The sequence below is a fragment of the Bufo gargarizans genome, chromosome 1 (genome assembly GCF_014858855.1).
Source record: "Bufo gargarizans isolate SCDJY-AF-19 chromosome 1, ASM1485885v1, whole genome shotgun sequence".
Taxonomy (NCBI): Eukaryota; Metazoa; Chordata; class Amphibia; order Anura; family Bufonidae; genus Bufo; species Bufo gargarizans.
In genome coordinates this window covers 754,545,195-754,558,154 of record NC_058080.1, presented here as the reverse complement: position 1 = coordinate 754,558,154, position 12,960 = coordinate 754,545,195, and positions in this window count along the sequence as shown.

Sequence of the window (12,960 nt, the reverse complement as noted above, 5' to 3'; positions counted from 1 at the left end):
GCCGGTGCTGCTACTAGGGGGTCATATCATGGGGGAGTAATAAAGCCCACCATAATGCCCCCCCAGTAGTAATAATTCTTCTTATAATGTAACAATGCAAAAAATACCCCCTTATGCCCCCAGTTGAGCTAATGTCCCCCATAATGTGCCAGTATAATATACCCTTATATAGTGCCCCCAGTAAATGCCCCCATAGTGCTCCTCTCCCCCTTCCTCCTAGTGCCCCCATAATGTACTAGTATAAAATGACCCAGTAGATCCCCTCAGTGTCCCCCATAATTTGCAAGTATAAATTACCCCTTCTTAGTGCCCCTGTAGATGACTCCATAGTACTCCTCTCCCCCCTTCCCCATAGTACCCACCATAATGTGTCCCAGTATAAAATGCTACTGTACAGAGCCCCCCATATAAAACACCCCTTCTTTGTGGCCTCAATAGATGCCCCTATAGTGCCCACCAATAATGTGCCAGTAATAAGCCCCCCCATTACGTGCCAGTAATAAGCCCCCCCATTACGTGCCAGTAATAAGCCCCCCCATTACGTGCCAGTAATAAGCCCCCCCATTACGTGCCAGTAATATGCCCCCCCATTACGTGCCAGTAATAAGCCCCCCCTTTACGTGCCAGTAATAAGCCCCCCATTACGTGCCAGTAAAAAGCCCTCCCATTACGTGCCAGTAATAAGCCCCCCATTACGTGCCAGTAATAAGCACCCCATTACGTGCCAGTAATAAGCCCTCCCATTACGTGCCAGTAATAAGCCCCCCATTACGTGCCAGTAATAAGCCCCCCCATTACGTGCCAGTATTAAGCCCCGCCATTACGTGCCAGTATTAAGCCCCCTATCATGTGCCAGTATTAAGCCCCCCCATTATGTGCCAGTATTAAGGCCCCCCATCATGTGCCAGTATTAAGGCCCCTCATCATGTGCCAGTATTAAGCCCCCCCCATCATGTGCCAGTATTAAGGCCCCCCCATCATGTGCCAGTATTAAGGCCCCCCCATCATGTGCCAGTATTTGGTCCCCCCTAATCATGCGCCAGTATTAAGCCCCCCCCCATGTGCCAGTAACACTATTGTAAAAAACAAACAAAAAACACTTATACTTACCTCAGTGTCAGCGATGCGATGCAGGCCTCTTCCGGCCTGTGTCCCACGCTGTATGGCTCAGGCGGCGAGATGACTGCAGCCTATCAGAGGAAGGGGAAGGGACACACCTCTCCCTCCCCTGCACCGCCGCAGCACAGGCAGATTACTATGGAGATGAGCGCAATAGAAGCGCTCATCTCCCTGTGCGCGGCGGCGGCTCACTTTGGGGGGGGGGCATTTTAGTTGGGGGGGGCACATGGGGGAGCACAGCATGATGTAGGGGGGGCTATGCCCCCCCCCTGGCGACGCCACTGGGTGTGTGCCGTGACATGGTTGCCTTGCATGTTGTTGCCTGCGGCAACGTGTAGCTTTTTATGCTGGTGTGTGCACTTCCCCTGTCAGTTGTTTCCTCCTCTGTCTGGTGCTTCATCTTACCTGTGGCTGGAGTCCGGGAGTCAGTGGTACTCCAGCCATGGTGGTGTTTGGTGTCATGTTTTCTCCACTCTCCGTCGTGACAGTATGTTCCACTAGGAGGCCCTCACTCTGGGAGATGAAACATGAAGACCAGGAGCATAACTCCAACACACACCATGGCTGGAGTACCACTGACTCCTGGCCTCTAGCCACAGGGAAGATGAAGCACCAGACAGAGGAGGAAACAACTGACCGATTCCAGGCGCTGACATGTGTATCCATGGAATGCGTTTGCTGAGCCATAATCTCGCGCATGCGCCGTGGATACACATGTCAGCGCCTAGAATTGGCCTCACAGGACGCACTGCACATGCGCCAGCAGGCAATGAGGAGTGAATAAATTAGCAGTGGGGCAATGCTGGGCTCCAGGAGAAGGGGCACGTCTGGGCTCCAACGGCCGGAGGGACAGCTCCTTGGGCTCCTTACTCAGGTAATTACCATATTAATAAAAGAGATTTTCTAGACAAATGACAACACTTAGGGTAGTAATACTAGTATATTTTAATACAAAACGAGCAGACTGATGTGATGATGTTAAAAGCTCTGTCACTAAAATCCAGGTGACAGAATCCCTTTAAGCCTAATAATAAGCGCCACTTCTTGGTCACTTTACTGCAGTTATCTGCTTATGCGCTAGCTTGCGCATCGCGAGATTACGGCGCTCTGGCTGTCTGACGTCGGGGAGCAAGGAGGAGATTCTGAGGTTGCGGGGCGGTGCCGTGCTCCTTCACGCTGGACTAATCTCACGTACAGGACACATCTCAGGGTAATTTGCATATGGATCAAATCTGTATTTTTTTGCCACAATAAAAGCACACAGAGCTATGGGGACTGGGTATTGCAGATGTGCTAGCGACCATCTAGCAACCCATGTCCTCAGCTCTATACATCAAATCCCGGTGACAGGTTCCCTTTAAACTAATAACACACAAAGAATTAAATGTTACCATGTTTTTATTGAACGCACCATGTAAACATTCACAGTGCAGGTGGAAAAAGTATGTGAACCCTTGGATTTAATAACTGGTTGAACCTCCTTTGGCAGCAATAACTTCAACCAAACGTTTCCTGTAGTTGCAGATCAGACGTGCACAGCGGTCAGGAGTAGTTCTTGACCATTCCTCTTTACAGAACTGCTTCAGTTCCGCAATATTCTTGGGATGTCTGGTGTGAATCGCTTTCTTGAGGTCATGCCATAGCATCTCAATCGGGCTGAGGTCAGGACTCTGACTGGGCCACTCCAGAAGGCGTATTTTCTTCTGTTTAAGCCATTCTGTTGTTGATTTACTTCTATGCTTTGGGTCGTTGTCCTGTTGCAACATCCATCTTCTGTTGAGCTTCAGCTCGTGGACAGATGGCCTTAAGTTCTCCTGCAAAATGTCTTGATAAACTTGGGAATTCATTTTTCCTTCGATGATAGCAATCCGTCCAGGCCCTCACGCAGCAAAGCAGCCCCAAACCGTGATGCCCCCACCACCATACTTCACAGTTGGGATGAGGTTTTGATGTTGGTGTGCTGTGCCTCTTTTTCTCCACACATAGTGTTGTGTGTTTCTTCCAAACAACTCAACTTTGGTTTCATCTGTCCACAGAATATTTTGCCAGTACTGCTGTGGAACATCCAGGTGCTCTTGTGCAAACTGTAAACGTGCAGCAATGTGTTTTTTGGACAGCAGTGGCTTCCTCTGTGGTATCCTCCCATGAAATCCATTCTTGTTTAGTGTTTTACATATTGTAGATTCGCTAACAGGGATGTTAGCATATGCCAGAGACTTTTGTAAGTCTTTATCTGACACTCTAGGATTCTTCTTCACCTCATTGAGCAATCTGTGCTCTGCTCTTGCAGTCATCTTTACAGGACGGCCACTCCTAGGGAGAGTAGCAGCAGTGCTGAACTTTCTCCATTTATAGACCATTTGTCTTACCGTGGACTGATGAACAGCAAGGCTTTTGGAGATACTTTTTAAACCTTTCCAGCTTTATGCAAGTCAACAATTCTTAATCGTAGGTCTTCTGAGAGCTCTTTTGTGCGAGGCATCATTCACATCAGGCAATGCTCCTTGTGAAAAGCAAACCCAGAACTGGTGTGTGTTTTTTTTATAGGACAGGGCAGCTGTAACCAACACCTCCAATCTCATCTCATTGATTGGACTCCAGTTGGCTGACACCTCACTCCAATTAGCTCTTGGAGATGTCATTAGTCTAGGGGTTCACATACTTTTTCCACCTGCACTGTGAGTGTTTACATGGTGAGTTCAATAAAAACATGGTAACATTTAATTCTTTGTGTGTTATTAGTTAAGCAGACTGTGATTGTCTATTGTTGTGACTTAGATGAAGATCAGATCACATTTTATGACCAATTTGTGCAGAAATCCATATCATTCCAAAGGGTTCACATACTTCTTCTTGCAACTGTATATGTATCTAAGCTATATGACAGCCATATCTATCTAAGTTATATGACAGCTATATGTATCTAAGCTATATGACAGCCATATCTATCTAAGCTATATGACAGCTATATGTATCTAAGCTATATGACAGCTATATGTATCTAAGCTATATGACAGCTACAGTCAGGTCCATAAATATTGGGACATGGACACAATTCTAACATTTTTGGCTCTATACACCACCACAATGGAACATCCGATTGAGCTGCATTTCACTTGAAGACAAAACTGAAGGGAAAATGCCCAAAGACTAAGCAGGAACTGAAGACAGTTGCAGTAGAGGCCTGGCAGAGCATCACCAGGGATGAAGCCCAGCGTCTGCTGATGTCTATGCGTTCCAGACTTCAGGCTGTTATTGACTGCAAAGGATTTGCAACCAAGTATTAAAAAGTGAAAGTTTGATTTATGATTATTATTCTGTCCCATTACTTTTGGTCCCTTAACAAGTGGGAGGCACATATGCAAACTGCTGTAATTCCTGCACCGTTCACCTGATTTGGATGTAAATGCCCTCAAATTAAAGCTGTCAGTCTGCAGGTAAAGCACATCGTGTTCGTTTCATTTGTAAGAGCAGGATTTGAAATGAAACGAACAAGATGTGCTTTACCTGCAGACTGACAGCTTTAATTTGAGGGTATTTACATCCAAATCAGGTGAACGGTGCAGGAATTACAGCAGTTTGCATCTGTGCCTCCCACTTGTTAAAGGGGTTGTCCGGGATCAAACTTATTTTTTTTAAAACATCTTACTCACCTTTAGTAGCCAAGTTCCCAAGGTGGTTTGAGGTGTCTTTTACACTGGAGCATGGCTCCTACAGCCCTGAACACATTGTTTACATATCTGTTTATCTGTTTCTTCACTTCCTGCCGCACTGCATTGTGGGTCTCAGTGCAGGGCTGCATCTGCTGATGTCTCCTGTCTAAGGCCTCTTTCACACTTGCGTTGTCTGGATCCGGCGTGTACTCCACTTGCCGGAATTACACGCCGGATCCGGAAAAACGCAAGTGTACTGAAAGCATTTGAAGACGGATCCGTCTTCAAAATGCTTTCAGTGTTACTATGGCACCCAGGACGCTATTAAAGTCCTGGTTGCCATAGTAGTAGTGTGGAGCGGGGGAGCAGTATACTTACAGTCCGTGCGGCTCCCGGGGCGCTCCAGAGTGACGTCAGAGCGCCCCATGCGCATGGATCATGTGATCCATGCGATCACGTCATCCATGCGCTTGGGGCGCCCTGACGTCACTCTGGAGCGCCCCGGGAGCCGCACTGATGGTAAGTATGCTGCTCCCCGCTCCCCGCTACACTTTACCATGGCTGCCAGGACTTTAGCGTCCCGGCAGCCATGGTAACCATTGAGAAAAAGCTAAACGTCGGATCCGGTAATGCGCCGAAACGACGTTTAGCTTAAGGCCGGATCCGGATCAATGCCTTTCAATGGGCATTCATTCCGGATCCGGCCTTGCGGCAAGTGTTCCGGATTTTTGGCCGGAGCAAAAAGCGCAGCATGCTGCGCTATTTGCTGCGGCCAAAAAACGTTCCGTTCCGGAACGGAAGACATCCTGATGCATCCTGAACGGATTTCACTCCATTCAGAATGCATTAGGATAAAACTGATCAGGATTCATCCGGCATAGAGCCCCGACGACGGAACTCTATGCCGGAAGAAAAGAACGCAGATGTGAAAGAGCCCTAACATCATGTCCCTGCACCCGCCCCCCTCATACATATTCATGAATCCTGCACAGCCTCCACTCCTCCTTCGATCCGCCCCCCCTCATACATATTCATCCTCTTGCCTCATATTCCTCCCCCATATGTACACCCATAAACTTCTCCTTACTCTATCTCTGGCATCTGTCATGTGCTCAGTGTTTGCAGCGCTTAGAGACAATCGGACACCGTCACACTGTAAGGGGCACGCTCCCACATGCATCCATAAACATACCGGACACTGTCACACTGTAAGGGGCACGCTCCCACATGCATCCATAAACATACCGGACACTGTCACACTGTAAGGGGCACGCTCCCACATGCATCCATAAACATACCGGACACTGTCACACTGTAAGGGGCACGCTCCCACATGCATCCATAAACATACCGGACACTGTAAGGGGCACACTTCCACATGCATCCATAAACATACCGGACACTGTCACACTGTAAGGGGCACGCTCCCACATGCATCCATAAACATACCGAACACCGTCACACTGTAAGGGGCACGCTCCCACATGCATCCATTAACATACCGGACACTGTCACACTGTAAGGGGCACGCTCCCACATGCATCCATAAACATACCGGACACCGTCACTGTAAGGGGCACGCTCCCACATGCATCCATAAACATACCGGACACCGTCACACTGTAAGGGGCACGCTCCCACATGCATCCATAAATATACCGGACACTGTAAGGGGCACGCTCCCACATGCATCCATAAACATACCGGACACCGTCACACTGTAAGGGGCACGCTCCCACATGCATCCATAAATATACCGGACACTGTAAGGGGCACGCTCCCACATGCATCCATAAACATACCGGACACCGTCACTGTAAGGGGCACGCTCCCACATGCATCCATAAACATACCGGACACCGTCACACTGTAAGGGGCACACTTCCATCTATATATATATATATCAAGGTAAACCTTATATACTGACCAGTTGAAACCGATGTATAACCACAGGAAAGGGAAATGCACACACTGCAGCTCCAAAAGGAGAATGTGCAAAAAAGATTCATTCCAAAACACAAGTACGGGGCTAAAAAAATTATTTTAAACTAGACAAAAGCAGCCCCATTACATAAATAGGATTATCAGTTCATTTCAAATCAACAAAAAAAAAAAAAAGCAGACTGATTACACTAATATTACCTTTTCTTTCAATGAGCCATTGTTTTATCATCTTTTATTTTTTTTACACAATCAACATGCCATTGTCTAAATGCAATATATGCAATTAGCACGGCCATGTCCTCCTGTGGTGAAAGGAATGCCTCCTTTCTAAAGCCTTCTGCCCCATTAGCTAGTAATTCTGATGGGAGGAGTTTTCTATGCTAACAAGCATAGTAATCCTCCATTCATTGTAATGCTGAAGGCCCGGTGACGTCACCGACTGGGGGCGGGGCTTAGCGCGATGCAGGTGACCCGTTATACTACCCTACCTCGTGAGATTTCCCTACCCTCTGACTTCCTGTCGCATGAGCGATGACGTCGGGGGGCGTGTCTCACTTTTCTCCATCTGCGCATGCCCAAAAGGACACTCTAGTGAAAATCGTTAATTTCTAACGATAATTTGTTTTCCCCATAGTCCTAACAGTGGCACAGATGGGGTATTCTGCCCCTGTGGACTGGTTAGGACAGGTGGAAGTTTAATGAACAAAATAAAAAACACTGGCATGTACACGCCCTCCCTGCCCCCAATAAAGAGGGGTGTAGCCCTCATGCAGTTGTGTAATAACAAGTAGACAAAAAATACTAATAATAATAATAAACAAGGGGGGGAAATTTGTGTGCCACTGTTAGGACTAAGGGAAAACAAATTATCGTTAGAAATTAACGATTCCCTTACGTCCTAACCAGTGGCACAGATGGGGATTTAGCAAGTAGAAACCCCCATGGGAGGGTCCTCATGCCTGGCGGAAGATAACACTGTCCGGCCAAATGAGGAATAACCATGTATTCTAGTATCCACTCTATAGTGTGAGATAAAAGTGGAGTGAGAACTCCAAGAAGCTGACTTACAGATCACATCCAATGGGATCGAGCTTCTCTCTGCAAAAGAAGTGGCCACTGCTCGAGTAGAGTGGGCCCTTACAAATTCAGGGGGCTCCGAGCCCTGAGACATATAGGACTCCCGAATTGCCTCTTTAATCCAGCGACTGATGGAGGGCTTAGAGGCTTTCCTCCCCTTATGGGTACCGGAAAAAAGGATAAGGAGGTTTTCATCCTTCCTAAATACCTTGGAGCGTTCCAGGTAAATCCTAAGACATCTCGCAATGTCGAGGGTATGGAGCCCTCTTTCCTCAGAGGAGGGGGATGGAGCCAATGTTGGTAGGGAGATCACCTGGTTAATATTGTCAAAGGAGGGAACCTTTGGGATGAAGGTAGGTAAAAATTTGAGGAGTACCCGATCCTGCAGGAACTTTGTATAAGGCTCAAAGGCAGAAAAAGCCTGGAGTTCCCCAACTCGCTTTGCAGAGGTAACAGCCAACAAGAAGGTGATCTTCCAGGTTAGAAACCTGAATCCCGCCTCCTCTAGGGGCTCAAAGGGGGGAGATGATAACCCCCTGAGCACGACCGATAAATCCCAAACCGGGATGGGTCTGATTACTGTAGGCTTTAATCTTGAGGCTCCCTTCAGGAATCTCTTGATAAGGGGGTCTTGAGAAACAGCTCTGTTGAGACAAGCAGAGATTGCTGAGATCTGCACTTTAAGGGTAGCGGGTGATAGCCCCCTGTCCAGACCGTCCTGTAGAAACTGTAGGATCATCGGGATGGAAGCTTCAGCGGATGTTTGCTGATGCCTAGCACACCAGGACGAAAAAATCTTCCAGATTCTGGAGTAGGCCTTGTTGGTCGCTTCTGATCTGGAGTGCTCCAGGGTTCTCAAGACAGACCCCGATAGCCCTTCTATCCTTGGAAGGGACTGATCAACCTCCAGGCTGTCAGGTTGAACATTTGAAGATTTGAGGAGACCTGGGTGCCCCCCGACACCAGTACTCTCTCTGGGGGAAGCCTCAGAAATTGACCCCGACTCATCTGTAGGAGTTGGGTAAACCAAGCTCTTTTCGGCCAGTATGGGATAATGGCGATAACTGACGCTTGGTCCTGCCTGATTTTCATCAAGACCCTTGGTATCAAGGAAATTGGAGGGAAGATGTAGGCCAGCCTGAACCTCCATGGGATTGACAGTGCATCTATTGCCACCGGGTTGTCCTCCCTGTAAAGGGAGCAATACCTCTCCACCTTGGTGTTGAACCTCGTTGCCATGAGATCGATCTCTGGCATGCCCCACCTGAGTGTTATCTCCTTGAAGACCTCTGGATGAAGTGACCATTCTCCGGTTGGAAGACCTCGGCTCAGGCGATCCGCAATCACATTGTGAACTCCGCGAATGTGAACGGCTGATAAGTGGGTGAGGTTCAGTTCTGCCCAATCCAAAATCACCCCTATCTCTCTCAGGAGACTTTGTGACCTCGTGCCTCCCTGCTTGTTGATATACAACACAGCGGTCATGCTGTCTGACTGTACCTTCACTGCCTTCCCTCGGATGATGGGAGCAAAATGAAGAAGAGCTAGTCTGATTGCTCTGATCTCCAGGAGATTCGATGACAATAACCTCTCCTGAGGTGTCCAAGTTCCCTGGACTGTTTTGTCCTGAAGATGCGCACCCCAGCCTACTAGGGATGCGTCTGAAGTAAGTATGATCCAAGAGGGCTGGATCAGGGACTTGCCGTCCATGAGGTGGGACCACCACCTCAGAGAGGATCGGACTTTGTAAGGCAGGGAGAGCACGGAATTGAGTCCTACCGGACTGTGATTCCACTTGGCTAATACTTCCGACTGGAGCGGACGTAGATGCCATAATGCCCAAGGTACCGCCTCTGCGGTTGAAGACATTAGTCCCAACATCCTCATCCACGTTCGGATTGTTACCTGTTTTGGTACAGAGAGGGAACGGGCTGTCTGTTGTACGGTTTGCCTTCTTTCGGGAGTGAGATGAATCGTCATCCTGACTGAATCCACCATGAACCCCAGGAACCTTACTGAGGTGGCTGGTTGGAGTTGGGATTTGTCCCAATTGATTATCCATCCTAACAGATGTAGGAATGTAACAGCCTGTTGGATGTGTTGGGACAGGATCGCTTGGGAAGGAGCTCTGAGGAGCCAGTCGTCCAGGTATGGAACTATGCTCAAGCCTTGAAGTCTTAGTGCGGCCACCACAGAGACCACCACTTTGGTGAAAGTGTGTGGGGCTGAAGAAATCCCAAACGGGAGGGCCACAAACTGAAAATGCTTTAGGACCCCCCCGATGTTTACCGCGATCCTTAAGAATCTTCTGGACCCAGGATGGATGGGAATATGGAGATAAGCATCCTTGAGGTCCAAGGTTGCCAGGAAATCTCCCGGCATAAGAAGATTGGTCACTGACTGGATAGTTTCCATACGGAACTTCTTTTGTCTTATGAAACGGTTGAAGAACCTCAGATCTATAATCATTCTCCACCCTCCGGTACTCTTGGGTACCAGGAAAACTGGGGAGTAGATACCTGTTCCCCTCTCTTGGAGAGGAACCTCCTCTAAGGCCCCCTTCTGGAAGTATTCTAGTACGTAACTTTCTAGAATCTTCTGCTTGTTGCTGGGAAGAAGCCTTGTCTGGACAAATTTGTCCAGAGGCCGACTGCTCAAGTCTACCAGGTAGCCCTGAGAAATTACACGCAGGACCCAACTGTCCTGGATATGATCCTGCCAACAAGGTAGAAAATGTTGTAGGCGACCGCCTACGGGAATGTGGGGAGAAGGGGGCCCGAGATTTCCAGTCAGACCGGCTAAATACCAAGAGCCTCGAGGAGGCCCGCAATCAGAGCGCCGAGGACTTCTTGGGGGGTCTAGAACCCCGAGAGGATTTTCCTCCTCTACGGGAACCCCAATTCCTCTGGGGTCTGGGTTGCGGTTCCGCTCTGGAACCATACCCCCTGCCCCGACCACGAAAGGACTGCTGGGGAAGGGACTTGCCCTTCTTGTCCGACAGCCCCTCCATTATTTGGTCCAGCTCTGCACCAAAAAGCTTGCCGGGTTCGTACGCCATGGCACACAGATTGTGCTTTGAGGTCGTATCGGCCTTCCAGGGTTTCAACCACAGCGGACGCCTGCCCGCGGTTGAAAGGGCCATCGACTTAGATGCCAGCTTCAGTTGTTGTGGAGCTGCGTCGCACAAGTAATCAATGGCAAGGCTGGCCGTCTTGCATGAGGCCAGAATGTCGTCCCTAGAGACCCCATGGTCCAGGTCAGACTCAATTTGGGAGAACCTTGTTTTCAGAAAATTCGCCACTTCGGACGACGCAATCGCGACTGAGGCGGAGGCGGAGGCCGAGGAATAGGCGCGCCTAAGGGCGCAGTCCGCCTTCCGGTCCATCGGATCCAACAAACTTGACCCGTCGTCTGAAGGGATCAGGGTCCTCCTGGATAATTTTGCAATTGCCATGTCCACCTTCGGGACAGGCCCCCAGGAAGATACCTGATCCTCCCTGACCGGGAACACGGCCTTGAACCTCTTGGTCAACACTGGACCCTTCTCTGGCTTTCTCCACTCTGTTTTCATCAGAGATAGGAGAGAATCATCCGCTTTAAAGGCCCTAGGCCCCCTAGAGGCAGAGGATGAGGCTTCCCCCGGGTCAACGTCCTGGTCCCCCGACCGGACGGACTTTAGTAGCCGCTGGGCCTTCTCCAGCGGGAAAAAATAGGAAAATCCATCCTCCTCGTCCGAGGAGGAGGCGGAACCTTCCCTCGCCTCCTGACCCCCGAGACCTCCATCGCACGATGGGGGGAGGAGGGACGATGACGCTTGGCGACCAGGGCATTCTTCAATTCCTGGATGGAGGCGTTGACCTGGGTCATGTTGGACTCCATGTATCCCTTCACCCAATCAACCACGTCGTGGACAGATGGCTCCAACTGGGGGATTGACTTGGCCCTACAGGGTGGGCAGCGGGAGAAGTCGTAAGAGTCCTCCAGGACAATCTGGCAGTCATGGCACTGCAGATGGCGCCTCTTGCCCGCGGATTTCCTGCCGGGGTCTCGCTCTCCGTCACCGGTCGACGACATGGCTGAAAATTAAAGAAACATGAATTTAGCAAAATTCAAGGAAACAAAGCTTAATCGCAAGTTTCAGGATCTTTACCCAGAAGATCCTAACAAGCTTTTTTATAGAAATAACGATTTTCAGCACAGAGGTAGCAAGACTCTCTAGCACCAAACACCAAACCACACTCAAGGTTAACAGCAAGCTGCGCTCCAGGAGACTGAACTTGGAGCTTCACCAAGTTTAAATAGGTCGTTTTGGCGCCAAAAAGAAAGTCCCGCCCACAAAGGGGGCGGGGTAATCTTAAGGGTTTATAACTTGGTCTACAATGACCAAAATATAACTATGTGCCCCAGAGAGGGAACCTAAACATTCAAAAGGGCCCCCCACGGCCCTAAATAATCAAAAAGAACAATCCCGGCAGCGCAGCAGCGCTCCGGAGACAGACCCGGAAGTGACGTCACCCGACGTCACTTCCGCAAGATGGCGGCGCCCAGCAGAACATGCGGACGCCGCTCCAGCAGCTCCCGCTCCTGCCCCGGCCACACCACCTGGCAAAGAGGTAAGCCCAAGCGTGATAGGGCTCAGTGCAGGAGCGGAAACTTAGCCAAGGCCCGAGACACGTCCTCCGGCCGCATAGAAGGAGCGGCTTAGTTCCCAAAGGGAACAAAAATATCAAAAAAGGGGAAAATAATACACTCTCCCCCCCGAGGGGGGGGGGGGGGAGTGCACCACCCGTCCCGTCCTGTCCGCAGGACAGAAAAAAACACAACTGCATGAGGGCTACACCCCTCTTTATTGGGGGCAGGGAGGGCGTGTACATGCCAGTGTTTTTTATTTTGTTCATTAAACTTCCACCTGTCCTAACCAGTCCACAGGGGCAGAATACCCCATCTGTGCCACTGGTTAGGACGTAAGGGAATCTCAAGGCTGAACTTAGCAGCACGCCGGTGACGCGTTATACTACCCTACCTCGTGAGATTTCCCTACCCTCTGACTTCCTGTCGCATGAGCGATGACGTCGGGGGGCGTGTCTCACTTTTCTCCATCTGCGCATGCCCAAAAGGACACTCTAGTGAAAATCTCAAGGCTGAACTTAGCAGCACGCGGGAACCT